Here is a 25,995-nt window from a genome sequence, read left to right as displayed (position 1 = left end):
GCGCTGGAGAAAACGTCAGAGGGTGACCAAAGTGCTTAGAGCGCATCCTGTGGGGACCGTGAAGCTCTGTCCCAACTCTCACGGCAATCCATCTAACGGTTGTCCAGATACTTCACTCTGGGCCACAAATGTCGACCTCACGGTGGCACTGGGGGAAAAGTGAAGAGGATCACCAGAGTCAGTAGGATTCATCCTCTGGGGACCAGGGATGAATGTCTGGACTGCAATTTCCTTGCAATCCACCCAACAGTCGTTGAGATATTTAAGTCTGGGCCAAAGTGGTGTACCGACCCACGCTGCCATCCGTACAGCCATGCAGCTATGGTGGCAGAAAACGGAGTGAAAGTTGTAGAGTTGAGGCCTTGACATTTACATCTGGGTTTTGCTACTGCCGAAACGACTGATTCTGTCGCTTCTCTGAGGACAGTCTCCATTGACGGTTCACTGAAATGTCTCCAATGCCGCGGCACGAGTGCTTGTCTCGTCTGATTTTGTATCACCCTTTTCTTTCCTTTGTCTTTTTACCGATCCTTAACGCTGCGCGCACGAGTGATGTCCTGCATTTGAAATGTCTGGATGTGGTCAAGCGATTGAAAGACACGTCTGGAGGTCAGTGTGCACGAATGCTTTAACTGGCCCCGGAGGCCGCGGCCCACCTTTTTCACAGTTTCTGTAGTGTAGTGGTTATCACGTTCGCCTCACACGCGAAAGGTCCCCGGTTCGAAACCGGGCGGAAACACTCCTCTGTTTATGCTCACTCTGAGTCGTGAATAAAATCAAACGACGGAGATTCACACCAGCAGCACACTGGGCGGTATGCAGCGCCGCGTCAAACCATAGAAAACCGCATGGAGCTAAGGGAGGCACGAGGGATAAAGGAGTCACCGTCATAGTCATGTCTAATAACCGCTTCCAGTCATGCTTTCTGCCCAGCCGATTTTCTCATTTCTGCACGAGAACGCGGCAGGCCCATGTCCTGGCCGTATCGCTCTGTTGGACAGGAGGAGGAGCACGCATGGTGCTGCTGGTGTATTGCTTTTGTCTGGCCCGGTGAACAATCGGCAGCTGGCAGAAAAGTCAACTCTCCCCGTCGGGGAATCGAACCCCGGTCTTCCGCGTGACAGGCGGAGATACTGTCCACTATACTAACGAGGACGGCTGCACCACTCTCGGCACGTCAGCGGGCTGGTGGGGCGGTTCCCACCTTTACGGGGAACGCTCCAGCGGTCATCCAGATGTTTGAACGGAGAAGTCGCATGTCAACCTCATGGTGGCGCCAGGGGAGAAGGCAAAGGATCGCCGAAGCCATCGGAACGCATCGCTCGGGAGCCACGAATGTCTATACCAAATTTTGGGCCAACCCATCAAGCAGGTGTTCACATATATCACAAGTGAAATCCTCAGCTTCTGCTGGCGCTGGAGAAAACGTCAGAGGGTGACCAAAGTGCTTAGAGCGCATCCTGTGGGGACCGTGAAGCTCTGTCCCAACTCTCACGGCAATCCATCTAACGGTTGTCCAGATACTTCACTCTGGGCCACAAATGTCGACCTCACGGTGGCACTGGGGGAAAAGTGAAGAGGATCACCAGAGTCAGTAGGATTCATCCTCTGGGGACCAGGGATGAATGTCTGGACTGCAATTTCCTTGCAATCCACCCAACAGTCGTTGAGATATTTAAGTCTGGGCCAAAGTGGTGTACCGACCCACGCTGCCATCCGTACAGCCATGCAGCTATGGTGGCAGAAAACGGAGTGAAAGTTGTAGAGTTGAGGCTTTGACATTTACATCTGGGTTTTGCTACTGCCGAAACGACTGATTCTGTCGCTTCTCTGAGGACAGTCTCCATTGACGGTTCACTGAAATGTCTCCAATGCCGCGGCACGAGTGCTTGTCTCGTCTGATTTTGTATCACCCTTTTCTTTCCTTTGTCTTTTTACCGATCCTTAACGCTGCGCGCACGAGTGATGTCCTGCATTTGAAATGTCTGGATGTGGTCAAGCGATTGGAAGACACGTCTGGAGGTCAGTGTGCGCGAATGCTTTAACTGGCCCCGGAGGCCGCGGCCCACCTTTTTCACAGTTTCCGTAGTGTAGTGGTTATCACGTTCGCCTCACACGCGAAAGGTCCCCGGTTCGAAACCGGGCGGAAACACTTCTTTGTGTTCACACGGAGTAACTGAATCAAACTGTGCTGTCTCATATTAGCAGTGAGAAGGACGCGTAGACTTAAAGTTTGGTGCTCCAATGTCAGCGGAGAACTTGGTTATGTCTTATTCTGTGTCGCTTTTGTTTGTTTTCAAACCATCCTCGACGTTGCCCAAAAGCAAGGACGACCTCCTGTATTTGAAATGTTTGGATATGCTCAAGCAATTGAAGACATGTCGGGGGGGGGGGGTCAAGTGCTTTGAGCCACCCGCGTGAACGGTGCCAAGCTTTTCACAGTTTCCGTAGTGTAGTGGTTATCACGTTCGCCTAACACGCGAAAGGTCCCCGGTTCGAAACCGGGCGGAAACACTCCTCTGTTTATGCTCACTCTGAGTCGTGAATAAAATCAAACGACGGAGATTCACACCAGCAGCACACTGGGCGGTATGCAGCGCCGCGTCAAACCATAGAAAACCGCATGGAGCTAAGGGAGGCACGAGGGATAAAGGAGTCACCGTCATAGTCATGTCTAATAACCGCTTCCAGTCATGCTTTCTGCCCAGCCGATTTTCTCATTTCTGCACGGGAACGCGGCAGGCCCATGTCCTGGCCGTATCGCTCTGTTGGACAGGAGGAGGAGCACGCATGGTGCTGCTGGTGTATTGCTTTTGTCTGGCCCGGTGAACAATCGGCAGCTGGCAGAAAAGTCAACTCTCCCCGTCGGGGAATCGAACCCCGGTCTTCCGCGTGACAGGCGGAGATACTGTCCACTATACTAACGAGGACGGCTGCACCACTCTCGGCACGTCAGCGGGCCGGTGGGGCGGTTCCCACCTTTACGGGGAACGCTCCAGCGGTCATCCAGATGTTTGAACGGAGAAGTCGCATGTCAACCTCATGGTGGCGCCAGGGGAGAAGGCAAAGGATCGCCGAAGCCATCGGAACGCATCGCTCGGGAGCCACGAATGTCTATACCAAATTTTGGGCCAACCCATCAAGCAGGTGTTCACATATATCACAAGTGAAATCCTCAGCTTCTGCTGGCGCTGGAGAAAACGTCAGAGGGTGACCAAAGTGCTTAGAGCGCATCCTGTGGGGACCGTGAAGCTCTGTCCCAACTCTCACGGCAATCCATCTAACGGTTGTCCAGATACTTCACTCTGGGCCACAAATGTCGACCTCACGGTGGCACTGGGGGAAAAGTGAAGAGGATCACCAGAGTCAGTAGGATTCATCCTCTGGGGACCAGGGATGAATGTCTGGACTGCAATTTCCTTGCAATCCACCCAACAGTCGTTGAGATATTTAAGTCTGGGCCAAAGTGGTGTACCGACCCACGCTGCCATCCGTACAGCCATGCAGCTATGGTGGCAGAAAACGGAGTGAAAGTTGTAGAGTTGAGGCTTTGACATTTACATCTGGGTTTTGCTACTGCCGAAACGACTGATTCTGTCGCTTCTCTGAGGACAGTCTCCATTGACGGTTCACTGAAATGTCTCCAATGCCGCGGCACGAGTGCTTGTCTCGTCTGATTTTGTATCACCCTTTTCTTTCCTTTGTCTTTTTACCGATCCTTAACGCTGCGCGCACGAGTGATGTCCTGCATTTGAAATGTCTGGATGTGGTCAAGCGATTGGAAGACACGTCTGGAGGTCAGTGTGCGCGAATGCTTTAACTGGCCCCGGAGGCCGCGGCCCACCTTTTTCACAGTTTCCGTAGTGTAGTGGTTATCACGTTCGCCTCACACGCGAAAGGTCCCCGGTTCGAAACCGGGCGGAAACACTTCTTTGTGTTCACACGGAGTAACTGAATCAAACTGTGCTGTCTCATATTAGCAGTGAGAAGGACGCGTAGACTTAAAGTTTGGTGCTCCAATGTCAGCGGAGAACTTGGTTATGTCTTATTCTGTGTCGCTTTTGTTTGTTTTCAAACCATCCTCGACGTTGCCCAAAAGCAAGGACGCCCTCCTGTATTTGAAATGTTTGGATATGCTCAAGCAATTGAAGACATGTCGGGGGGGGGGGGTCAAGTGCTTTGAGCCACCCGCGTGAACGGTGCCAAGCTTTTCACAGTTTCCGTAGTGTAGTGGTTATCACGTTCGCCTAACACGCGAAAGGTCCCCGGTTCGAAACCGGGCGGAAACACTCCTCTGTTTATGCTCACTCTGAGTCGTGAATAAAATCAAACGACGGAGATTCACACCAGCAGCACACTGGGCGGTATGCAGCGCCGCGTCAAACCATAGAAAACCGCATGGAGCTAAGGGAGGCACGAGGGATAAAGGAGTCACCGTCATAGTCATGTCTAATAACCGCTTCCAGTCATGCTTTCTGCCCAGCCGATTTTCTCATTTCTGCACGGGAACGCGGCAGGCCCATGTCCTGGCCGTATCGCTCTGTTGGACAGGAGGAGGAGCACGCATGGTGCTGCTGGTGTATTGCTTTTGTCTGGCCCGGTGAACAATCGGCAGCTGGCAGAAAAGTCAACTCTCCCCGTCGGGGAATCGAACCCCGGTCTTCCGCGTGACAGGCGGAGATACTGTCCACTATACTAACGAGGACGGCTGCACCACTCTCGGCACGTCAGCGGGCCGGTGGGGCGGTTCCCACCTTTACGGGGAACGCTCCAGCGGTCATCCAGATGTTTGAACGGAGAAGTCGCATGTCAACCTCATGGTGGCGCCAGGGGAGAAGGCAAAGGATCGCCGAAGCCATCGGAACGCATCGCTCGGGAGCCACGAATGTCTATACCAAATTTTGGGCCAACCCATCAAGCAGGTGTTCACATATATCACAAGTGAAATCCTCAGCTTCTGCTGGCGCTGGAGAAAACGTCAGAGGGTGACCAAAGTGCTTAGAGCGCATCCTGTGGGGACCGTGAAGCTCTGTCCCAACTCTCACGGCAATCCATCTAACGGTTGTCCAGATACTTCACTCTGGGCCACAAATGTCGACCTCACGGTGGCACTGGGGGAAAAGTGAAGAGGATCACCAGAGTCAGTAGGATTCATCCTCTGGGGACCAGGGATGAATGTCTGGACTGCAATTTCCTTGCAATCCACCCAACAGTCGTTGAGATATTTAAGTCTGGGCCAAAGTGGTGTACCGACCCACGCTGCCATCCGTACAGCCATGCAGCTATGGTGGCAGAAAACGGAGTGAAAGTTGTAGAGTTGAGGCTTTGACATTTACATCTGGGTTTTGCTACTGCCGAAACGACTGATTCTGTCGCTTCTCTGAGGACAGTCTCCATTGACGGTTCACTGAAATGTCTCCAATGCCGCGGCACGAGTGCTTGTCTCGTCTGATTTTGTATCACCCTTTTCTTTCCTTTGTCTTTTTACCGATCCTTAACGCTGCGCGCACGAGTGATGTCCTGCATTTGAAATGTCTGGATGTGGTCAAGCGATTGGAAGACACGTCTGGAGGTCAGTGTGCGCGAATGCTTTAACTGGCCCCGGAGGCCGCGGCCCACCTTTTTCACAGTTTCCGTAGTGTAGTGGTTATCACGTTCGCCTCACACGCGAAAGGTCCCCGGTTCGAAACCGGGCGGAAACACTTCTTTGTGTTCACACGGAGTAACTGAATCAAACTGTGCTGTCTCATATTAGCAGTGAGAAGGACGCGTAGACTTAAAGTTTGGTGCTCCAATGTCAGCGGAGAACTTGGTTATGTCTTATTCTGTGTCGCTTTTGTTTGTTTTCAAACCATCCTCGACGTTGCCCAAAAGCAAGGACGACCTCCTGTATTTGAAATGTTTGGATATGCTCAAGCAATTGAAGACATGTCGGGGGGGGGGGTCAAGTGCTTTGAGCCACCCGCGTGAACGGTGCCAAGCTTTTCACAGTTTCCGTAGTGTAGTGGTTATCACGTTCGCCTAACACGCGAAAGGTCCCCGGTTCGAAACCGGGCGGAAACACTCCTCTGTTTATGCTCACTCTGAGTCGTGAATAAAATCAAACGACGGAGATTCACACCAGCAGCACACTGGGCGGTATGCAGCGCCGCGTCAAACCATAGAAAACCGCATGGAGCTAAGGGAGGCACGAGGGATAAAGGAGTCACCGTCATAGTCATGTCTAATAACCGCTTCCAGTCATGCTTTCTGCCCAGCCGATTTTCTCATTTCTGCACGGGAACGCGGCAGGCCCATGTCCTGGCCGTATCGCTCTGTTGGACAGGAGGAGGAGCACGCATGGTGCTGCTGGTGTATTGCTTTTGTCTGGCCCGGTGAACAATCGGCAGCTGGCAGAAAAGTCAACTCTCCCCGTCGGGGAATCGAACCCCGGTCTTCCGCGTGACAGGCGGAGATACTGTCCACTATACTAACGAGGACGGCTGCACCACTCTCGGCACGTCAGCGGGCCGGTGGGGCGGTTCCCACCTTTACGGGGAACGCTCCAGCGGTCATCCAGATGTTTGAACGGAGAAGTCGCATGTCAACCTCATGGTGGCGCCAGGGGAGAAGGCAAAGGATCGCCGAAGCCATCGGAACGCATCGCTCGGGAGCCACGAATGTCTATACCAAATTTTGGGCCAACCCATCAAGCAGGTGTTCACATATATCACAAGTGAAATCCTCAGCTTCTGCTGGCGCTGGAGAAAACGTCAGAGGGTGACCAAAGTGCTTAGAGCGCATCCTGTGGGGACCGTGAAGCTCTGTCCCAACTCTCACGGCAATCCATCTAACGGTTGTCCAGATACTTCACTCTGGGCCACAAATGTCGACCTCACGGTGGCACTGGGGGAAAAGTGAAGAGGATCACCAGAGTCAGTAGGATTCATCCTCTGGGGACCAGGGATGAATGTCTGGACTGCAATTTCCTTGCAATCCACCCAACAGTCGTTGAGATATTTAAGTCTGGGCCAAAGTGGTGTACCGACCCACGCTGCCATCCGTACAGCCATGCAGCTATGGTGGCAGAAAACGGAGTGAAAGTTGTAGAGTTGAGGCTTTGACATTTACATCTGGGTTTTGCTACTGCCGAAACGACTGATTCTGTCGCTTCTCTGAGGACAGTCTCCATTGACGGTTCACTGAAATGTCTCCAATGCCGCGGCACGAGTGCTTGTCTCGTCTGATTTTGTATCACCCTTTTCTTTCCTTTGTCTTTTTACCGATCCTTAACGCTGCGCGCACGAGTGATGTCCTGCATTTGAAATGTCTGGATGTGGTCAAGCGATTGGAAGACACGTCTGGAGGTCAGTGTGCGCGAATGCTTTAACTGGCCCCGGAGGCCGCGGCCCACCTTTTTCACAGTTTCCGTAGTGTAGTGGTTATCACGTTCGCCTCACACGCGAAAGGTCCCCGGTTCGAAACCGGGCGGAAACACTTCTTTGTGTTCACACGGAGTAACTGAATCAAACTGTGCTGTCTCATATTAGCAGTGAGAAGGACGCGTAGACTTAAAGTTTGGTGCTCCAATGTCAGCGGAGAACTTGGTTATGTCTTATTCTGTGTCGCTTTTGTTTGTTTTCAAACCATCCTCGACGTTGCCCAAAAGCAAGGACGACCTCCTGTATTTGAAATGTTTGGATATGCTCAAGCAATTGAAGACATGTCGGGGGGGGGGGTCAAGTGCTTTGAGCCACCCGCGTGAACGGTGCCAAGCTTTTCACAGTTTCCGTAGTGTAGTGGTTATCACGTTCGCCTAACACGCGAAAGGTCCCCGGTTCGAAACCGGGCGGAAACACTCCTCTGTTTATGCTCACTCTGAGTCGTGAATAAAATCAAACGACGGAGATTCACACCAGCAGCACACTGGGCGGTATGCAGCGCCGCGTCAAACCATAGAAAACCGCATGGAGCTAAGGGAGGCACGAGGGATAAAGGAGTCACCGTCATAGTCATGTCTAATAACCGCTTCCAGTCATGCTTTCTGCCCAGCCGATTTTCTCATTTCTGCACGGGAACGCGGCAGGCCCATGTCCTGGCCGTATCGCTCTGTTGGACAGGAGGAGGAGCACGCATGGTGCTGCTGGTGTATTGCTTTTGTCTGGCCCGGTGAACAATCGGCAGCTGGCAGAAAAGTCAACTCTCCCCGTCGGGGAATCGAACCCCGGTCTTCCGCGTGACAGGCGGAGATACTGTCCACTATACTAACGAGGACGGCTGCACCACTCTCGGCACGTCAGCGGGCCGGTGGGGCGGTTCCCACCTTTACGGGGAACGCTCCAGCGGTCATCCAGATGTCTGAACGGAGAAGTCGCATGTCAACCTCATGGTGGCGCCAGGGGAGAAGGCAAAGGATCGCCGAAGCCATCGGAACGCATCGCTCGGGAGCCACGAATGTCTATACCAAATTTTGGGCCAACCCATCAAGCAGGTGTTCACATATATCACAAGTGAAATCCTCAGCTTCTGCTGGCGCTGGAGAAAACGTCAGAGGGTGACCAAAGTGCTTAGAGCGCATCCTGTGGGGACCGTGAAGCTCTGTCCCAACTCTCACGGCAATCCATCTAACGGTTGTCCAGATACTTCACTCTGGGCCACAAATGTCGACCTCACGGTGGCACTGGGGGAAAAGTGAAGAGGATCACCAGAGTCAGTAGGATTCATCCTCTGGGGACCAGGGATGAATGTCTGGACTGCAATTTCCTTGCAATCCACCCAACAGTCGTTGAGATATTTAAGTCTGGGCCAAAGTGGTGTACCGACCCACGCTGCCATCCGTACAGCCATGCAGCTATGGTGGCAGAAAACGGAGTGAAAGTTGTAGAGTTGAGGCTTTGACATTTACATCTGGGTTTTGCTACTGCCGAAACGACTGATTCTGTCGCTTCTCTGAGGACAGTCTCCATTGACGGTTCACTGAAATGTCTCCAATGCCGCGGCACGAGTGCTTGTCTCGTCTGATTTTGTATCACCCTTTTCTTTCCTTTGTCTTTTTACCGATCCTTAACGCTGCGCGCACGAGTGATGTCCTGCATTTGAAATGTCTGGATGTGGTCAAGCGATTGGAAGACACGTCTGGAGGTCAGTGTGCGCGAATGCTTTAACTGGCCCCGGAGGCCGCGGCCCACCTTTTTCACAGTTTCCGTAGTGTAGTGGTTATCACGTTCGCCTCACACGCGAAAGGTCCCCGGTTCGAAACCGGGCGGAAACACTTCTTTGTGTTCACACGGAGTAACTGAATCAAACTGTGCTGTCTCATATTAGCAGTGAGAAGGACGCGTAGACTTAAAGTTTGGTGCTCCAATGTCAGCGGAGAACTTGGTTATGTCTTATTCTGTGTCGCTTTTGTTTGTTTTCAAACCATCCTCGACGTTGCCCAAAAGCAAGGACGACCTCCTGTATTTGAAATGTTTGGATATGCTCAAGCAATTGAAGACATGTCGGGGGGGGGGGTCAAGTGCTTTGAGCCACCCGCGTGAACGGTGCCAAGCTTTTCACAGTTTCCGTAGTGTAGTGGTTATCACGTTCGCCTAACACGCGAAAGGTCCCCGGTTCGAAACCGGGCGGAAACACTCCTCTGTTTATGCTCACTCTGAGTCGTGAATAAAATCAAACGACGGAGATTCACACCAGCAGCACACTGGGCGGTATGCAGCGCCGCGTCAAACCATAGAAAACCGCATGGAGCTAAGGGAGGCACGAGGGATAAAGGAGTCACCGTCATAGTCATGTCTAATAACCGCTTCCAGTCATGCTTTCTGCCCAGCCGATTTTCTCATTTCTGCACGGGAACGCGGCAGGCCCATGTCCTGGCCGTATCGCTCTGTTGGACAGGAGGAGGAGCACGCATGGTGCTGCTGGTGTATTGCTTTTGTCTGGCCCGGTGAACAATCGGCAGCTGGCAGAAAAGTCAACTCTCCCCGTCGGGGAATCGAACCCCGGTCTTCCGCGTGACAGGCGGAGATACTGTCCACTATACTAACGAGGACGGCTGCACCACTCTCGGCACGTCAGCGGGCCGGTGGGGCGGTTCCCACCTTTACGGGGAACGCTCCAGCGGTCATCCAGATGTTTGAACGGAGAAGTCGCATGTCAACCTCATGGTGGCGCCAGGGGAGAAGGCAAAGGATCGCCGAAGCCATCGGAACGCATCGCTCGGGAGCCACGAATGTCTATACCAAATTTTGGGCCAACCCATCAAGCAGGTGTTCACATATATCACAAGTGAAATCCTCAGCTTCTGCTGGCGCTGGAGAAAACGTCAGAGGGTGACCAAAGTGCTTAGAGCGCATCCTGTGGGGACCGTGAAGCTCTGTCCCAACTCTCACGGCAATCCATCTAACGGTTGTCCAGATACTTCACTCTGGGCCACAAATGTCGACCTCACGGTGGCACTGGGGGAAAAGTGAAGAGGATCACCAGAGTCAGTAGGATTCATCCTCTGGGGACCAGGGATGAATGTCTGGACTGCAATTTCCTTGCAATCCACCCAACAGTCGTTGAGATATTTAAGTCTGGGCCAAAGTGGTGTACCGACCCACGCTGCCATCCGTACAGCCATGCAGCTATGGTGGCAGAAAACGGAGTGAAAGTTGTAGAGTTGAGGCTTTGACATTTACATCTGGGTTTTGCTACTGCCGAAACGACTGATTCTGTCGCTTCTCTGAGGACAGTCTCCATTGACGGTTCACTGAAATGTCTCCAATGCCGCGGCACGAGTGCTTGTCTCGTCTGATTTTGTATCACCCTTTTCTTTCCTTTGTCTTTTTACCGATCCTTAACGCTGCGCGCACGAGTGATGTCCTGCATTTGAAATGTCTGGATGTGGTCAAGCGATTGGAAGACACGTCTGGAGGTCAGTGTGCGCGAATGCTTTAACTGGCCCCGGAGGCCGCGGCCCACCTTTTTCACAGTTTCCGTAGTGTAGTGGTTATCACGTTCGCCTCACACGCGAAAGGTCCCCGGTTCGAAACCGGGCGGAAACACTTCTTTGTGTTCACACGGAGTAACTGAATCAAACTGTGCTGTCTCATATTAGCAGTGAGAAGGACGCGTAGACTTAAAGTTTGGTGCTCCAATGTCAGCGGAGAACTTGGTTATGTCTTATTCTGTGTCGCTTTTGTTTGTTTTCAAACCATCCTCGACGTTGCCCAAAAGCAAGGACGACCTCCTGTATTTGAAATGTTTGGATATGCTCAAGCAATTGAAGACATGTCGGGGGGGGGGTCAAGTGCTTTGAGCCACCCGCGTGAACGGTGCCAAGCTTTTCACAGTTTCCGTAGTGTAGTGGTTATCACGTTCGCCTAACACGCGAAAGGTCCCCGGTTCGAAACCGGGCGGAAACACTCCTCTGTTTATGCTCACTCTGAGTCGTGAATAAAATCAAACGACGGAGATTCACACCAGCAGCACACTGGGCGGTATGCAGCGCCGCGTCAAACCATAGAAAACCGCATGGAGCTAAGGGAGGCACGAGGGATAAAGGAGTCACCGTCATAGTCATGTCTAATAACCGCTTCCAGTCATGCTTTCTGCCCAGCCGATTTTCTCATTTCTGCACGGGAACGCGGCAGGCCCATGTCCTGGCCGTATCGCTCTGTTGGACAGGAGGAGGAGCACGCATGGTGCTGCTGGTGTATTGCTTTTGTCTGGCCCGGTGAACAATCGGCAGCTGGCAGAAAAGTCAACTCTCCCCGTCGGGGAATCGAACCCCGGTCTTCCGCGTGACAGGCGGAGATACTGTCCACTATACTAACGAGGACGGCTGCACCACTCTCGGCACGTCAGCGGGCCGGTGGGGCGGTTCCCACCTTTACGGGGAACGCTCCAGCGGTCATCCAGATGTTTGAACGGAGAAGTCGCATGTCAACCTCATGGTGGCGCCAGGGGAGAAGGCAAAGGATCGCCGAAGCCATCGGAACGCATCGCTCGGGAGCCACGAATGTCTATACCAAATTTTGGGCCAACCCATCAAGCAGGTGTTCACATATATCACAAGTGAAATCCTCAGCTTCTGCTGGCGCTGGAGAAAACGTCAGAGGGTGACCAAAGTGCTTAGAGCGCATCCTGTGGGGACCGTGAAGCTCTGTCCCAACTCTCACGGCAATCCATCTAACGGTTGTCCAGATACTTCACTCTGGGCCACAAATGTCGACCTCACGGTGGCACTGGGGGAAAAGTGAAGAGGATCACCACAGTCAGTAGGATTCATCCTCTGGGGACCAGGGATGAATGTCTGGACTGCAATTTCCTTGCAATCCACCCAACAGTCGTTGAGATATTTAAGTCTGGGCCAAAGTGGTGTACCGACCCACGCTGCCATCCGTACAGCCATGCAGCTATGGTGGCAGAAAACGGAGTGAAAGTTGTAGAGTTGAGGCTTTGACATTTACATCTGGGTTTTGCTACTGCCGAAACGACTGATTCTGTCGCTTCTCTGAGGACAGTCTCCATTGACGGTTCACTGAAATGTCTCCAATGCCGCGGCACGAGTGCTTGTCTCGTCTGATTTTGTATCACCCTTTTCTTTCCTTTGTCTTTTTACCGATCCTTAACGCTGCGCACACGAGTGATGTCCTGCATTTGAAATGTCTGGATGTGGTCAAGCGATTGGAAGACACGTCTGGAGGTCAGTGTGCGCGAATGCTTTAACTGGCCCCGGAGGCCGCGGCCCACCTTTTTCACAGTTTCCGTAGTGTAGTGGTTATCACGTTCGCCTCACACGCGAAAGGTCCCCGGTTCGAAACCGGGCGGAAACACTTCTTTGTGTTCACACGGAGTAACTGAATCAAACTGTGCTGTCTCATATTAGCAGTGAGAAGGACGCGTAGACTTAAAGTTTGGTGCTCCAATGTCAGCGGAGAACTTGGTTATGTCTTATTCTGTGTCGCTTTTGTTTGTTTTCAAACCATCCTCGACGTTGCCCAAAAGCAAGGACGACCTCCTGTATTTGAAATGTTTGGATATGCTCAAGCAATTGAAGACATGTCGGGGGGGGGGTCAAGTGCTTTGAGCCACCCGCGTGAACGGTGCCAAGCTTTTCACAGTTTCCGTAGTGTAGTGGTTATCACGTTCGCCTAACACGCGAAAGGTCCCCGGTTCGAAACCGGGCGGAAACACTCCTCTGTTTATGCTCACTCTGAGTCGTGAATAAAATCAAACGACGGAGATTCACACCAGCAGCACACTGGGCGGTATGCAGCGCCGCGTCAAACCATAGAAAACCGCATGGAGCTAAGGGAGGCACGAGGGATAAAGGAGTCACCGTCATAGTCATGTCTAATAACCGCTTCCAGTCATGCTTTCTGCCCAGCCGATTTTCTCATTTCTGCACGGGAACGCGGCAGGCCCATGTCCTGGCCGTATCGCTCTGTTGGACAGGAGGAGGAGCACGCATGGTGCTGCTGGTGTATTGCTTTTGTCTGGCCCGGTGAACAATCGGCAGCTGGCAGAAAAGTCAACTCTCCCCGTCGGGGAATCGAACCCCGGTCTTCCGCGTGACAGGCGGAGATACTGTCCACTATACTAACGAGGACGGCTGCACCACTCTCGGCACGTCAGCGGGCCGGTGGGGCGGTTCCCACCTTTACGGGGAACGCTCCAGCGGTCATCCAGATGTTTGAACGGAGAAGTCGCATGTCAACCTCATGGTGGCGCCAGGGGAGAAGGCAAAGGATCGCCGAAGCCATCGGAACGCATCGCTCGGGAGCCACGAATGTCTATACCAAATTTTGGGCCAACCCATCAAGCAGGTGTTCACATATATCACAAGTGAAATCCTCAGCTTCTGCTGGCGCTGGAGAAAACGTCAGAGGGTGACCAAAGTGCTTAGAGCGCATCCTGTGGGGACCGTGAAGCTCTGTCCCAACTCTCACGGCAATCCATCTAACGGTTGTCCAGATACTTCACTCTGGGCCACAAATGTCGACCTCACGGTGGCACTGGGGGAAAAGTGAAGAGGATCACCAGAGTCAGTAGGATTCATCCTCTGGGGACCAGGGATGAATGTCTGGACTGCAATTTCCTTGCAATCCACCCAACAGTCGTTGAGATATTTAAGTCTGGGCCAAAGTGGTGTACCGACCCACGCTGCCATCCGTACAGCCATGCAGTTATGGTGGCAGAAAACGGAGTGAAAGTTGTAGAGTTGAGGCCTTGACATTTACATCTGGGTTTTGCTACTGCCGAAACGACTGATTCTGTCGCTTCTCTGAGGACAGTCTCCATTGACGGTTCACTGAAATGTCTCCAATGCCGCGGCACGAGTGCTTGTCTCGTCTGATTTTGTATCACCCTTTTCTTTCCTTTGTCTTTTTACCGATCCTTAACGCTGCGCGCACGAGTGATGTCCTGCATTTGAAATGTCTGGATGTGGTCAAGCGATTGGAAGACACGTCTGGAGGTCAGTGTGCGCGAATGCTTTAACTGGCCCCGGAGGCCGCGGCCCACCTTTTTCACAGTTTCCGTAGTGTAGTGGTTATCACGTTCGCCTCACACGCGAAAGGTCCCCGGTTCGAAACCGGGCGGAAACACTTCTTTGTGTTCACACGGAGTAACTGAATCAAACTGTGCTGTCTCATATTAGCAGTGAGAAGGACGCGTAGACTTAAAGTTTGGTGCTCCAATGTCAGCGGAGAACTTGGTTATGTCTTATTCTGTGTCGCTTTTGTTTGTTTTCAAACCATCCTCGACGTTGCCCAAAAGCAAGGACGACCTCCTGTATTTGAAATGTTTGGATATGCTCAAGCAATTGAAGACATGTCGGGGGGGGAGTCAAGTGCTTTGAGCCACCCGCGTGAACGGTGCCAAGCTTTTCACAGTTTCCGTAGTGTAGTGGTTATCACGTTCGCCTAACACGCGAAAGGTCCCCGGTTCGAAACCGGGCGGAAACACTCCTCTGTTTATGCTCACTCTGAGTCGTGAATAAAATCAAACGACGGAGATTCACACCAGCAGCACACTGGGCGGTATGCAGCGCCGCGTCAAACCATAGAAAACCGCATGGAGCTAAGGGAGGCACGAGGGATAAAGGAGTCACCGTCATAGTCATGTCTAATAACCGCTTCCAGTCATGCTTTCTGCCCAGCCGATTTTCTCATTTCTGCACGGGAACGCGGCAGGCCCATGTCCTGGCCGTATCGCTCTGTTGGACAGGAGGAGGAGCACGCATGGTGCTGCTGGTGTATTGCTTTTGTCTGGCCCGGTGAACAATCGGCAGCTGGCAGAAAAGTCAACTCTCCCCGTCGGGGAATCGAACCCCGGTCTTCCGCGTGACAGGCGGAGATACTGTCCACTATACTAACGAGGACGGCTGCACCACTCTCGGCACGTCAGCGGGCCGGTGGGGCGGTTCCCACCTTTACGGGGAACGCTCCAGCGGTCATCCAGATGTTTGAACGGAGAAGTCGCATGTCAACCTCATGGTGGCGCCAGGGGAGAAGGCAAAGGATCGCCGAAGCCATCGGAACGCATCGCTCGGGAGCCACGAATGTCTATACCAAATTTTGGGCCAACCCATCAAGCAGGTGTTCACATATATCACAAGTGAAATCCTCAGCTTCTGCTGGCGCTGGAGAAAACGTCAGAGGGTGACCAAAGTGCTTAGAGCGCATCCTGTGGGGACCGTGAAGCTCTGTCCCAACTCTCACGGCAATCCATCTAACGGTTGTCCAGATACTTCACTCTGGGCCACAAATGTCGACCTCACGGTGGCACTGGGGGAAAAGTGAAGAGGATCACCAGAGTCAGTAGGATTCATCCTCTGGGGACCAGGGATGAATGTCTGGACTGCAATTTCCTTGCAATCCACCCAACAGTCGTTGAGATATTTAAGTCTGGGCCAAAGTGGTGTACCGACCCACGCTGCCATCCGTACAGCCATGCAGTTATGGTGGCAGAAAACGGAGTGAAAGTTGTAGAGTTGAGGCCTTGACATTTACATCTGGGTTTTGCTACTGCCGAAACGACTGATTCTGTCGCTTCTCTGAGGACAGTCTCCATTGACGGTTCACTGAAATGTCTCCAATGCCGCGGCACGAGTGCTTGTCTCGTCTGATTTTGTATCACCCTTTTCTTTCCTTTGTCTTTTTACCGATCCTTAACGCTGCGCGCACGAGTGATGTCCTGCATTTGAAATGTCTGGATGTGGTCAAGCGATTGGAAGACACGTCTGGAGGTCAGTGTGCGCGAATGCTTTAACTGGCCCCGGAGGCCGCGGCCCACCTTTTTCACAGTTTCCGTAGTGTAGTGGTTATCACGTTCGCCTCACACGCGAAAGGTCCCCGGTTCGAAACCGGGCGGAAACACTTCTTTGTGTTCACACGGAGTAACTGAATCAAACTGTGCTGTCTCATATTAGCAGTGAGAAGGACGCGTAGACTTAAAGTTTGGTGCTCCAATGTCAGCGGAGAACTTGGTTATGTCTTATTCTGTGTCGCTTTTGTTTGTTTTCAAACCATCCTCGACGTTGCCCAAAAGCAAGGACGACCTCCTGTATTTGAAATGTTTGGATATGCTCAAGCAATTGAAGACATGTCGGGGGGGGGGTCAAGTGCTTTGAGCCACCCGCGTGAACGGTGCCAAGCTTTTCACAGTTTCCGTAGTGTAGTGGTTATCACGTTCGCCTAACACGCGAAAGGTCCCCGGTTCGAAACCGGGCGGAAACACTCCTCTGTTTATGCTCACTCTGAGTCGTGAATAAAATCAAACGACGGAGATTCACACCAGCAGCACACTGGGCGGTATGCAGCGCCGCGTCAAACCATAGAAAACCGCATGGAGCTAAGGGAGGCACGAGGGATAAAGGAGTCACCGTCATAGTCATGTCTAATAACCGCTTCCAGTCATGCTTTCTGCCCAGCCGATTTTCTCATTTCTGCACGGGAACGCGGCAGGCCCATGTCCTGGCCGTATCGCTCTGTTGGACAGGAGGAGGAGCACGCATGGTGCTGCTGGTGTATTGCTTTTGTCTGGCCCGGTGAACAATCGGCAGCTGGCAGAAAAGTCAACTCTCCCCGTCGGGGAATCGAACCCCGGTCTTCCGCGTGACAGGCGGAGATACTGTCCACTATACTAACGAGGACGGCTGCACCACTCTCGGCACGTCAGCGGGCCGGTGGGGCGGTTCCCACCTTTACGGGGAACGCTCCAGCGGTCATCCAGATGTTTGAACGGAGAAGTCGCATGTCAACCTCATGGTGGCGCCAGGGGAGAAGGCAAAGGATCGCCGAAGCCATCGGAACGCATCGCTCGGGAGCCACGAATGTCTATACCAAATTTTGGGCCAACCCATCAAGCAGGTGTTCACATATATCACAAGTGAAATCCTCAGCTTCTGCTGGCGCTGGAGAAAACGTCAGAGGGTGACCAAAGTGCTTAGAACGCATCCTGTGGGGACCGTGAAGCTCTGTCCCAACTCTCACGGCAATCCATCTAACGGTTGTCCAGATACTTCACTCTGGGCCACAAATGTCGACCTCACGGTGGCACTGGGGGAAAAGTGAAGAGGATCACCAGAGTCAGTAGGATTCATCCTCTGGGGACCAGGGATGAATGTCTGGACTGCAATTTCCTTGCAATCCACCCAACAGTCGTTGAGATATTTAAGTCTGGGCCAAAGTGGTGTACCGACCCACGCTGCCATCCGTACAGCCATGCAGTTATGGTGGCAGAAAACGGAGTGAAAGTTGTAGAGTTGAGGCCTTGACATTTACATCTGGGTTTTGCTACTGCCGAAACGACTGATTCTGTCGCTTCTCTGAGGACAGTCTCCATTGACGGTTCACTGAAATGTCTCCAATGCCGCGGCACGAGTGCTTGTCTCGTCTGATTTTGTATCACCCTTTTCTTTCCTTTGTCTTTTTACCGATCCTTAACGCTGCGCGCACGAGTGATGTCCTGCATTTGAAATGTCTGGATGTGGTCAAGCGATTGGAAGACACGTCTGGAGGTCAGTGTGCGCGAATGCTTTAACTGGCCCCGGAGGCCGCGGCCCACCTTTTTCACAGTTTCTGTAGTGTAGTGGTTATCACGTTCGCCTCACACGCGAAAGGTCCCCGGTTCGAAACCGGGCGGAAACACTTCTTTGTGTTCACACGGAGTAACTGAATCAAACTGTGCTGTCTCATATTAGCAGTGAGAAGGACGCGTAGACTTAAAGTTTGGTGCTCCAATGTCAGCGGAGAACTTGGTTATGTCTTATTCTGTGTCGCTTTTGTTTGTTTTCAAACCATCCTCGACGTTGCCCAAAAGCAAGGACGACCTCCTGTATTTGAAATGTTTGGATATGCTCAAGCAATTGAAGACATGTCGGGGGGGGGGTCAAGTGCTTTGAGCCACCCGCGTGAACGGTGCCAAGCTTTTCACAGTTTCCGTAGTGTAGTGGTTATCACGTTCGCCTAACACGCGAAAGGTCCCCGGTTCGAAACCGGGCGGAAACACTCCTCTGTTTATGCTCACTCTGAGTCGTGAATAAAATCAAACGACGGAGATTCACACCAGCAGCACACTGGGCGGTATGCAGCGCCGCGTCAAACCATAGAAAACCGCATGGAGCTAAGGGAGGCACGAGGGATAAAGGAGTCACCGTCATAGTCATGTCTAATAACCGCTTCCAGTCATGCTTTCTGCCCAGCCGATTTTCTCATTTCTGCACGGGAACGCGGCAGGCCCATGTCCTGGCCGTATCGCTCTGTTGGACAGGAGGAGGAGCACGGATGGTGCTGCTGGTGTATTGCTTTTGTCTGGCCCGGTGAACAATCGGCAGCTGGCAGAAAAGTCAACTCTCCCCGTCGGGGAATCGAACCCCGGTCTTCCGCGTGACAGGCGGAGATACTGTCCACTATACTAACGAGGACGGCTGCACCACTCTCGGCACGTCAGCGGGCCGGTGGGGCGGTTCCCACCTTTACGGGGAACGCTCCAGCGGTCATCCAGATGTTTGAACGGAGAAGTCGCATGTCAACCTCATGGTGGCGCCAGGGGAGAAGGCAAAGGATCGCCGAAGCCATCGGAACGCATCGCTCGGGAGCCACGAATGTCTATACCAAATTTTGGGCCAACCCATCAAGCAGGTGTTCACATATATCACAAGTGAAATCCTCAGCTTCTGCTGGCGCTGGAGAAAACGTCAGAGGGTGACCAAAGTGCTTAGAGCGCATCCTGTGGGGACCGTGAAGCTCTGTCCCAACTCTCACGGCAATCCATCTAACGGTTGTCCAGATACTTCACTCTGGGCCACAAATGTCGACCTCACGGTGGCACTGGGGGAAAAGTGAAGAGGATCACCAGAGTCAGTAGGATTCATCCTCTGGGGACCAGGGATGAATGTCTGGACTGCAATTTCCTTGCAATCCACCCAACAGTCGTTGAGATATTTAAGTCTGGGCCAAAGTGGTGTACCGACCCACGCTGCCATCCGTACAGCCATGCAGTTATGGTGGCAGAAAACGGAGTGAAAGTTGTAGAGTTGAGGCCTTGACATTTACATCTGGGTTTTGCTACTGCCGAAACGACTGATTCTGTCGCTTCTCTGAGGACAGTCTCCATTGACGGTTCACTGAAATGTCTCCAATGCCGCGGCACGAGTGCTTGTCTCGTCTGATTTTGTATCACCCTTTTCTTTCCTTTGTCTTTTTACCGATCCTTAACGCTGCGCGCACGAGTGATGTCCTGCATTTGAAATGTCTGGATGTGGTCAAGCGATTGGAAGACACGTCTGGAGGTCAGTGTGCGCGAATGCTTTAACTGGCCCCGGAGGCCGCGGCCCACCTTTTTCACAGTTTCCGTAGTGTAGTGGTTATCACGTTCGCCTCACACGCGAAAGGTCCCCGGTTCGAAACCGGGCGGAAACACTTCTTTGTGTTCACACGGAGTAACTGAATCAAACTGTGCTGTCTCATATTAGCAGTGAGAAGGACGCGTAGACTTAAAGTTTGGTGCTCCAATGTCAGCGGAGAACTTGGTTATGTCTTATTCTGTGTCGCCTTTGTTTGTTTTCAAACCATCCTCGACGTTGCCCAAAAGCAAGGACGACCTCCTGTATTTGAAATGTTTGGATATGCTCAAGCAATTGAAGACATGTCGGGGGGGGGGTCAAGTGCTTTGAGCCACCCGCGTGAACGGTGCCAAGCTTTTCACAGTTTCCGTAGTGTAGTGGTTATCACGTTCGCCTAACACGCGAAAGGTCCCCGGTTCGAAACCGGGCGGAAACACTCCTCTGTTTATGCTCACTCTGAGTCGTGAATAAAATCAAACGACGGAGATTCACACCAGCAGCACACTGGGCGGTATGCAGCGCCGCGTCAAACCATAGAAAACCGCATGGAGCTAAGGGAGGCACGAGGGATAAAGGAGTCACCGTCATAGTCATGTCTAATAACCGCTTCCAGTCATGCTTTCTGCCCAGCCGATTTTCTCATTTCTGCACGGGAACGCGGCAGGCCCATGTCCTGGCCGTATCGCTCTGTTGGACAGGAGGAGGAGCACGCATGGTGCTGCTGGTGTATTGCTTTTGTCTGGCCCGGTGAACAATCGGCAGCTGGCAGAAAAGTCAACTCTCCCCGTCGGGGAATCGAACCCCGGTCTTCCGCGTGACAGGCGGAGATACTGTCCACTATACTAACGAGGACGGCTGCACCACTCTCGGCACGTCAGCGGGCCGGTGGGGCGGTTCCCACCTTTACGGGGAACGCTCCAGCGGTCATCCAGATGTTTGAACGGAGAAGTCGCATGTCAACCTCATGGTGGCGCCAGGGGAGAAGGCAAAGGATCGCCGAAGCCATCGGAACGCATCGCTCGGGAGCCACGAATGTCTATACCAAATTTTGGGCCAACCCATCAAGCAGGTGTTCACATATATCACAAGTGAAATCCTCAGCTTCTGCTGGCGCTGGAGAAAACGTCAGAGGGTGACCAAAGTGCTTAGAGCGCATCCTGTGGGGACCGTGAAGCTCTGTCCCAACTCTCACGGCAATCCATCTAACGGTTGTCCAGATACTTCACTCTGGGCCACAAATGTCGACCTCACGGTGGCACTGGGGGAAAAGTGAAGAGGATCACCAGAGTCAGTAGGATTCATCCTCTGGGGACCAGGGATGAATGTCTGGACTGCAATTTCCTTGCAATCCACCCAACAATCGTTGAGATATTTAAGTCTGGGCCAAAGTGGTGTACCGACCCACGCTGCCATCCGTACAGCCATGCAGCTATGGTGGCAGAAAACGGAGTGAAAGTTGTAGAGTTGAGGCCTTGACATTTACATCTGGGTTTTGCTACTGCCGAAACGACTGATTCTGTCGCTTCTCTGAGGACAGTCTCCATTGACGGTTCACTGAAATGTCTCCAATGCCGCGGCACGAGTGCTTGTCTCGTCTGATTTTGTATCACCCTTTTCTTTCCTTTGTCTTTTTACCGATCCTTAACTCTGCGCGCACGAGTGATGTCCTGCATTTGAAATGTCTGGATGTGGTCAAGCGATTGGAAGACACGTCTGGAGGTCAGTGTGCGCGAATGCTTTAACTGGCCCCGGAGGCCGCGGCCCACCTTTTTCACAGTTTCCGTAGTGTAGTGGTTATCACGTTCGCCTCACACGCGAAAGGTCCCCGGTTCGAAACCGGGCGGAAACACTTCTTTGTGTTCACACGGAGTAACTGAATCAAACTGTGCTGTCTCATATTAGCAGTGAGAAGGACGCGTAGACTTAAAGTTTGGTGCTCCAATGTCAGCGGAGAACTTGGTTATGTCTTATTCTGTGTCGCTTTTGTTTGTTTTCAAACCATCCTCGACGTTGCCCAAAAGCAAGGACGACCTCCTGTATTTGAAATGTTTGGATATGCTCAAGCAATTGAAGACATGTCGGGGGGGGGTCAAGTGCTTTGAGCCACCCGCGTGAACGGTGCCAAGCTTTTCACAGTTTCCGTAGTGTAGTGGTTATCACGTTCGCCTAACACGCGAAAGGTCCCCGGTTCGAAACCGGGCGGAAACACTCCTCTGTTTATGCTCACTCTGAGTCGTGAATAAAATCAAACGACGGAGATTCACACCAGCAGCACACTGGGCGGTATGCAGCGCCGCGTCAAACCATAGAAAACCGCATGGAGCTAAGGGAGGCACGAGGGATAAAGGAGTCACCGTCATAGTCATGTCTAATAACCGCTTCCAGTCATGCTTTCTGCCCAGCCGATTTTCTCATTTCTGCACGGGAACGCGGCAGGCCCATGTCCTGGCCGTATCGCTCTGTTGGACAGGAGGAGGAGCACGCATGGTGCTGCTGGTGTATTGCTTTTGTCTGGCCCGGTGAACAATCGGCAGCTGGCAGAAAAGTCAACTCTCCCCGTCGGGGAATCGAACCCCGGTCTTCCGCGTGACAGGCGGAGATACTGTCCACTATACTAACGAGGACGGCTGCACCACTCTCGGCACGTCAGCGGGCCGGTGGGGCGGTTCCCACCTTTACGGGGAACGCTCCAGCGGTCATCCAGATGTTTGAACGGAGAAGTCGCATGTCAACCTCATGGTGGCGCCAGGGGAGAAGGCAAAGGATCGCCGAAGCCATCGGAACGCATCGCTCGGGAGCCACGAATGTCTATACCAAATTTTGGGCCAACCCATCAAGCAGGTGTTCACATATATCACAAGTGAAATCCTCAGCTTCTGCTGGCGCTGGAGAAAACGTCAGAGGGTGACCAAAGTGCTTAGAGCGCATCCTGTGGGGACCGTGAAGCTCTGTCCCAACTCTCACGGCAATCCATCTAACGGTTGTCCAGATACTTCACTCTGGGCCACAAATGTCGACCTCACGGTGGCACTGGGGGAAAAGTGAAGAGGATCACCAGAGTCAGTAGGATTCATCCTCTGGGGACCAGGGATGAATGTCTGGACTGCAATTTCCTTGCAATCCACCCAACAGTCGTTGAGATATTTAAGTCTGGGCCAAAGTGGTGTACCGACCCACGCTGCCATCCGTACAGCCATGCAGCTATGGTGGCAGAAAACGGAGTGAAAGTTGTAGAGTTGAGGCCTTGACATTTACATCTGGGTTTTGCTACTGCCGAAACGACTGATTCTGTCGCTTCTCTGAGGACAGTCTCCATTGACGGTTCACTGAAATGTCTCCAATGCCGCGGCACGAGTGCTTGTCTCGTCTGATTTTGTATCACCCTTTTCTTTCCTTTGTCTTTTTACCGATCCTTAACTCTGCGCGCACGAGTGATGTCCTGCATTTGAAATGTCTGGATGTGGTCAAGCGATTGGAAGACACGTCTGGAGGTCAGTGTGCGCGAATGCTTTAACTGGCCCCGGAGGCCGCGGCCCACCTTTTTCACAGTTTCCGTAGTGTAGTGGTTATCACGTTCGCCTCACACGCGAAAGGTCCCCGGTTCGAAACCGGGCGGAAACACTTCTTTGTGTTCACACGGAGTAACTGAATCAAACTGTGCTGTCTCATATTAGCAGTGAGAAGGACGCGTAGACTTAAAGTTTGGTGCTCCAATGTCAGCGGAGAACTTGGTTATGTCTTATTCTGTGTCGCTTTTGTTTGTTTTCAAACCATCCTCGACGTTGCCCAAAAGCAAGGACGACCTCCTGTATTTGAAATGTTTGGATATGCTCAAGCAATTGAAGACATGTCGGGGGGGGGGCAAGTGCTTTGAGCCACCCGCGTGAACGGTGCCAAGCTTTTCACAGTTTCCGTAGTGTAGTGGTTATCACGTTCGCCTAACACGCGAAAGGTCCCCGGTTCGAAACCGGGCGGAAACACTCCTCTGTTTATGCTCACTCTGAGTCGTGAATAAAATCAAACGACGGAGATTCACACCAGCAGCACACTGGGCGGTATGCAGCGCCGCGTCAAACCATAGAAAACCGCATGGAGCTAAGGGAGGCACGAGGGATAAAGGAGTCACCGTCATAGTCATGTCTAATAACCGCTTCCAGTCATGCTTTCTGCCCAGCCGATTTTCTCATTTCTGCACGGGAACGCGGCAGGCCCATGTCCTGGCCGTATCGCTCTGTTGGACAGGAGGAGGAGCACGTATGGTGCTGCTGGTGTATTGCTTTTGTCTGGCCCGGTGAACAATCGGCAGCTGGCAGAAAAGTCAACTCTCCCCGTCGGGGAATCGAACCCCGGTCTTCCGCGTGACAGGCGGAGATACTGTCCACTATACTAACGAGGACGGCTGCACCACTCTCGGCACGTCAGCGGGCCGGTGGGGCGGTTCCCACCTTTACGGGGAACGCTCCAGCGGTCATCCAGATGTTTGAACGGAGAAGTCGCATGTCAACCTCATGGTGGCGCCAGGGGAGAAGGCAAAGGATCGCCGAAGCCATCGGAACGCATCGCTCGGGAGCCACGAATGTCTGTACCAAATTTTGGGCCAACCCATCAAGCAGGTGTTCACATATATCACAAGTGAAATCCTCAGCTTCTGCTGGCGCTGGAGAAAACGTCAGAGGGTGACCAAAGTGCTTAGAAAGCATCCTGTGGGGACCGTGAAGCTCTGTCCCAACTCTCACGGCAATCCATCTAACGGTTGTCCAGATACTTCACTCTGGGCCACAAATGTCGACCTCACGGTGGCACTGGGGGAAAAGTGAAGAGGATCACCAGAGACAGTAGGATTCATCCTCTGGGGACCAGGGATGAATGTCTGGACTTCAATTTCCTTGCAATCCACCCAACAGTCGTTGAGATATTTAAGTCTGGGCCAAAGTGGTGTACCGACCCACGCTGCCATCCGTACAGCCATGCAGCTATCGTGGCAGAAAACGGAGTGAAAGTTGTAGAGTTGAGGCCTTGACATTTACATCTGGGTTTTGCTACTGCCGAAACGACTGATTCTGTCGCTTCTCTGAGGACAGTCTCCATTGACGGTTCACTGAAATGTCTCCAATGCCGCGGCACGAGTGCTTGTCTCGTCTGATTTTGTATCACCCTTTTCTTTCCTTTGTCTTTTTACCGATCCTTAACGCTGCGCGCACGAGTGATGTCCTGCATTTGAAATGTCTGGATGTGGTCAAGCGATTGGAAGACACGTCTGGAGGTCAGTGTGCACGAATGCTTTAAGTGGCCCCGGAGGCCGCGGCCCACCTTTTTCACAGTTTCCGTAGTGTAGTGGTTATCACGTTCGCCTCACACGCGAAAGGTCCCCGGTTCGAAACCGGGCGGAAACACTTCTTTGTGTTCACACGGAGTAACTGAATCAAACTGTGCTGTCTCATATTAGCAGTGAGAAGGACGCGTAGACTTAAAGTTTGGTGCTCCAATGTCAGCGGAGAACTTGGTTATGTCTTATTCTGTGTCGCTTTTGTTTGTTTTCAAACCATCCTCGACGTTGCCCAAAAGCAAGGACGACCTCCTGTATTTGAAATGTTTGGATATGCTCAAGCAATTGAAGACATGTCGGGGGGGGGGTCAAGTGCTTTGAGCCACCCGCGTGAACGGTGCCAAGCTTTTCACAGTTTCCGTAGTGTAGTGGTTATCACGTTCGCCTAACACGCGAAAGGTCCCCGGTTCGAAACCGGGCGGAAACACTCCTCTGTTTATGCTCACTCTGAGTCGTGAATAAAATCAAACGACGGAGATTCACACCAGCAGCACACTGGGCGGTATGCAGCGCCGCGTCAAACCATAGAAAACCGCATGGAGCTAAGGGAGGCACGAGGGATAAAGGAGTCACCGTCATAGTCATGTCTAATAACCGCTTCCAGTCATGCTTTCTGCCCAGCCGATTTTCTCATTTCTGCACGGGAACGCGGCAGGCCCATGTCCTGGCCGTATCGCTCTGTTGGACAGGAGGAGGAGCACGCATGGTGCTGCTGGTGTATTGCTTTTGTCTGGCCCGGTGAACAATCGGCAGCTGGCAGAAAAGTCAACTCTCCCCGTCGGGGAATCGAACCCCGGTCTTCCGCGTGACAGGCGGAGATACTGTCCACTATACTAACGAGGACGGCTGCACCACT

The 25,995-nt window shown here is 52.6% G+C and overlaps 44 non-coding genes across 44 annotated transcripts; 29 read left to right on the top strand and 15 right to left on the bottom strand.

The window, feature by feature from the left end:
• Positions 1–666: 666 nt before the first annotated feature.
• On the top strand, positions 667–739 carry trnav-cac. The gene has a single exon. It is a non-coding gene; the product is annotated as a tRNA-Val (tRNA).
• A 344-nt stretch (positions 740–1,083) lies between these two features.
• Positions 1,084–1,155, bottom strand: trnad-guc. Its single transcript has one exon. It is a non-coding gene; the product is annotated as a tRNA-Asp (tRNA).
• Positions 1,156–2,079: 924 nt separating this feature from the next.
• trnav-cac lies at positions 2,080–2,152 on the top strand. Its single transcript has one exon. It is a non-coding gene; the product is annotated as a tRNA-Val (tRNA).
• A 289-nt stretch (positions 2,153–2,441) lies between these two features.
• trnav-aac lies at positions 2,442–2,514 on the top strand. Its single transcript has one exon. It is a non-coding gene; the product is annotated as a tRNA-Val (tRNA).
• Positions 2,515–2,858: 344 nt separating this feature from the next.
• Positions 2,859–2,930, bottom strand: trnad-guc. The gene has a single exon. It is a non-coding gene; the product is annotated as a tRNA-Asp (tRNA).
• A 924-nt stretch (positions 2,931–3,854) lies between these two features.
• On the top strand, positions 3,855–3,927 carry trnav-cac. The gene has a single exon. It is a non-coding gene; the product is annotated as a tRNA-Val (tRNA).
• A 289-nt stretch (positions 3,928–4,216) lies between these two features.
• Positions 4,217–4,289, top strand: trnav-aac. Its single transcript has one exon. It is a non-coding gene; the product is annotated as a tRNA-Val (tRNA).
• A 344-nt stretch (positions 4,290–4,633) lies between these two features.
• Positions 4,634–4,705, bottom strand: trnad-guc. The gene has a single exon. It is a non-coding gene; the product is annotated as a tRNA-Asp (tRNA).
• Positions 4,706–5,629: 924 nt separating this feature from the next.
• trnav-cac lies at positions 5,630–5,702 on the top strand. Its single transcript has one exon. It is a non-coding gene; the product is annotated as a tRNA-Val (tRNA).
• A 288-nt stretch (positions 5,703–5,990) lies between these two features.
• Positions 5,991–6,063, top strand: trnav-aac. The gene has a single exon. It is a non-coding gene; the product is annotated as a tRNA-Val (tRNA).
• A 344-nt stretch (positions 6,064–6,407) lies between these two features.
• Positions 6,408–6,479, bottom strand: trnad-guc. Its single transcript has one exon. It is a non-coding gene; the product is annotated as a tRNA-Asp (tRNA).
• A 924-nt stretch (positions 6,480–7,403) lies between these two features.
• trnav-cac lies at positions 7,404–7,476 on the top strand. Its single transcript has one exon. It is a non-coding gene; the product is annotated as a tRNA-Val (tRNA).
• Positions 7,477–7,764: 288 nt separating this feature from the next.
• On the top strand, positions 7,765–7,837 carry trnav-aac. The gene has a single exon. It is a non-coding gene; the product is annotated as a tRNA-Val (tRNA).
• A 344-nt stretch (positions 7,838–8,181) lies between these two features.
• Positions 8,182–8,253, bottom strand: trnad-guc. The gene has a single exon. It is a non-coding gene; the product is annotated as a tRNA-Asp (tRNA).
• A 924-nt stretch (positions 8,254–9,177) lies between these two features.
• Positions 9,178–9,250, top strand: trnav-cac. Its single transcript has one exon. It is a non-coding gene; the product is annotated as a tRNA-Val (tRNA).
• Positions 9,251–9,538: 288 nt separating this feature from the next.
• trnav-aac lies at positions 9,539–9,611 on the top strand. Its single transcript has one exon. It is a non-coding gene; the product is annotated as a tRNA-Val (tRNA).
• Positions 9,612–9,955: 344 nt separating this feature from the next.
• On the bottom strand, positions 9,956–10,027 carry trnad-guc. The gene has a single exon. It is a non-coding gene; the product is annotated as a tRNA-Asp (tRNA).
• A 924-nt stretch (positions 10,028–10,951) lies between these two features.
• Positions 10,952–11,024, top strand: trnav-cac. The gene has a single exon. It is a non-coding gene; the product is annotated as a tRNA-Val (tRNA).
• Positions 11,025–11,311: 287 nt separating this feature from the next.
• trnav-aac lies at positions 11,312–11,384 on the top strand. Its single transcript has one exon. It is a non-coding gene; the product is annotated as a tRNA-Val (tRNA).
• Positions 11,385–11,728: 344 nt separating this feature from the next.
• Positions 11,729–11,800, bottom strand: trnad-guc. The gene has a single exon. It is a non-coding gene; the product is annotated as a tRNA-Asp (tRNA).
• A 924-nt stretch (positions 11,801–12,724) lies between these two features.
• trnav-cac lies at positions 12,725–12,797 on the top strand. Its single transcript has one exon. It is a non-coding gene; the product is annotated as a tRNA-Val (tRNA).
• Positions 12,798–13,084: 287 nt separating this feature from the next.
• On the top strand, positions 13,085–13,157 carry trnav-aac. Its single transcript has one exon. It is a non-coding gene; the product is annotated as a tRNA-Val (tRNA).
• A 344-nt stretch (positions 13,158–13,501) lies between these two features.
• trnad-guc lies at positions 13,502–13,573 on the bottom strand. The gene has a single exon. It is a non-coding gene; the product is annotated as a tRNA-Asp (tRNA).
• A 924-nt stretch (positions 13,574–14,497) lies between these two features.
• On the top strand, positions 14,498–14,570 carry trnav-cac. The gene has a single exon. It is a non-coding gene; the product is annotated as a tRNA-Val (tRNA).
• A 287-nt stretch (positions 14,571–14,857) lies between these two features.
• On the top strand, positions 14,858–14,930 carry trnav-aac. Its single transcript has one exon. It is a non-coding gene; the product is annotated as a tRNA-Val (tRNA).
• A 344-nt stretch (positions 14,931–15,274) lies between these two features.
• Positions 15,275–15,346, bottom strand: trnad-guc. The gene has a single exon. It is a non-coding gene; the product is annotated as a tRNA-Asp (tRNA).
• Positions 15,347–16,270: 924 nt separating this feature from the next.
• trnav-cac lies at positions 16,271–16,343 on the top strand. The gene has a single exon. It is a non-coding gene; the product is annotated as a tRNA-Val (tRNA).
• A 287-nt stretch (positions 16,344–16,630) lies between these two features.
• On the top strand, positions 16,631–16,703 carry trnav-aac. The gene has a single exon. It is a non-coding gene; the product is annotated as a tRNA-Val (tRNA).
• A 344-nt stretch (positions 16,704–17,047) lies between these two features.
• On the bottom strand, positions 17,048–17,119 carry trnad-guc. The gene has a single exon. It is a non-coding gene; the product is annotated as a tRNA-Asp (tRNA).
• A 924-nt stretch (positions 17,120–18,043) lies between these two features.
• trnav-cac lies at positions 18,044–18,116 on the top strand. The gene has a single exon. It is a non-coding gene; the product is annotated as a tRNA-Val (tRNA).
• Positions 18,117–18,403: 287 nt separating this feature from the next.
• Positions 18,404–18,476, top strand: trnav-aac. The gene has a single exon. It is a non-coding gene; the product is annotated as a tRNA-Val (tRNA).
• A 344-nt stretch (positions 18,477–18,820) lies between these two features.
• trnad-guc lies at positions 18,821–18,892 on the bottom strand. The gene has a single exon. It is a non-coding gene; the product is annotated as a tRNA-Asp (tRNA).
• Positions 18,893–19,816: 924 nt separating this feature from the next.
• On the top strand, positions 19,817–19,889 carry trnav-cac. The gene has a single exon. It is a non-coding gene; the product is annotated as a tRNA-Val (tRNA).
• A 287-nt stretch (positions 19,890–20,176) lies between these two features.
• Positions 20,177–20,249, top strand: trnav-aac. The gene has a single exon. It is a non-coding gene; the product is annotated as a tRNA-Val (tRNA).
• A 344-nt stretch (positions 20,250–20,593) lies between these two features.
• trnad-guc lies at positions 20,594–20,665 on the bottom strand. Its single transcript has one exon. It is a non-coding gene; the product is annotated as a tRNA-Asp (tRNA).
• A 924-nt stretch (positions 20,666–21,589) lies between these two features.
• On the top strand, positions 21,590–21,662 carry trnav-cac. The gene has a single exon. It is a non-coding gene; the product is annotated as a tRNA-Val (tRNA).
• A 286-nt stretch (positions 21,663–21,948) lies between these two features.
• trnav-aac lies at positions 21,949–22,021 on the top strand. The gene has a single exon. It is a non-coding gene; the product is annotated as a tRNA-Val (tRNA).
• A 344-nt stretch (positions 22,022–22,365) lies between these two features.
• trnad-guc lies at positions 22,366–22,437 on the bottom strand. The gene has a single exon. It is a non-coding gene; the product is annotated as a tRNA-Asp (tRNA).
• Positions 22,438–23,361: 924 nt separating this feature from the next.
• On the top strand, positions 23,362–23,434 carry trnav-cac. Its single transcript has one exon. It is a non-coding gene; the product is annotated as a tRNA-Val (tRNA).
• A 286-nt stretch (positions 23,435–23,720) lies between these two features.
• Positions 23,721–23,793, top strand: trnav-aac. Its single transcript has one exon. It is a non-coding gene; the product is annotated as a tRNA-Val (tRNA).
• Positions 23,794–24,137: 344 nt separating this feature from the next.
• trnad-guc lies at positions 24,138–24,209 on the bottom strand. Its single transcript has one exon. It is a non-coding gene; the product is annotated as a tRNA-Asp (tRNA).
• A 924-nt stretch (positions 24,210–25,133) lies between these two features.
• trnav-cac lies at positions 25,134–25,206 on the top strand. The gene has a single exon. It is a non-coding gene; the product is annotated as a tRNA-Val (tRNA).
• Positions 25,207–25,493: 287 nt separating this feature from the next.
• trnav-aac lies at positions 25,494–25,566 on the top strand. The gene has a single exon. It is a non-coding gene; the product is annotated as a tRNA-Val (tRNA).
• Positions 25,567–25,910: 344 nt separating this feature from the next.
• trnad-guc lies at positions 25,911–25,982 on the bottom strand. Its single transcript has one exon. It is a non-coding gene; the product is annotated as a tRNA-Asp (tRNA).
• Positions 25,983–25,995: the final 13 nt, after the last annotated feature.

This window comes from Thunnus maccoyii, chromosome 17, assembly GCF_910596095.1.
Source record: "Thunnus maccoyii chromosome 17, fThuMac1.1, whole genome shotgun sequence".
Classification (NCBI taxonomy): domain Eukaryota; kingdom Metazoa; phylum Chordata; class Actinopteri; order Scombriformes; family Scombridae; genus Thunnus; species Thunnus maccoyii.
This window is presented reverse-complemented; position numbering and strand designations above follow the sequence as displayed.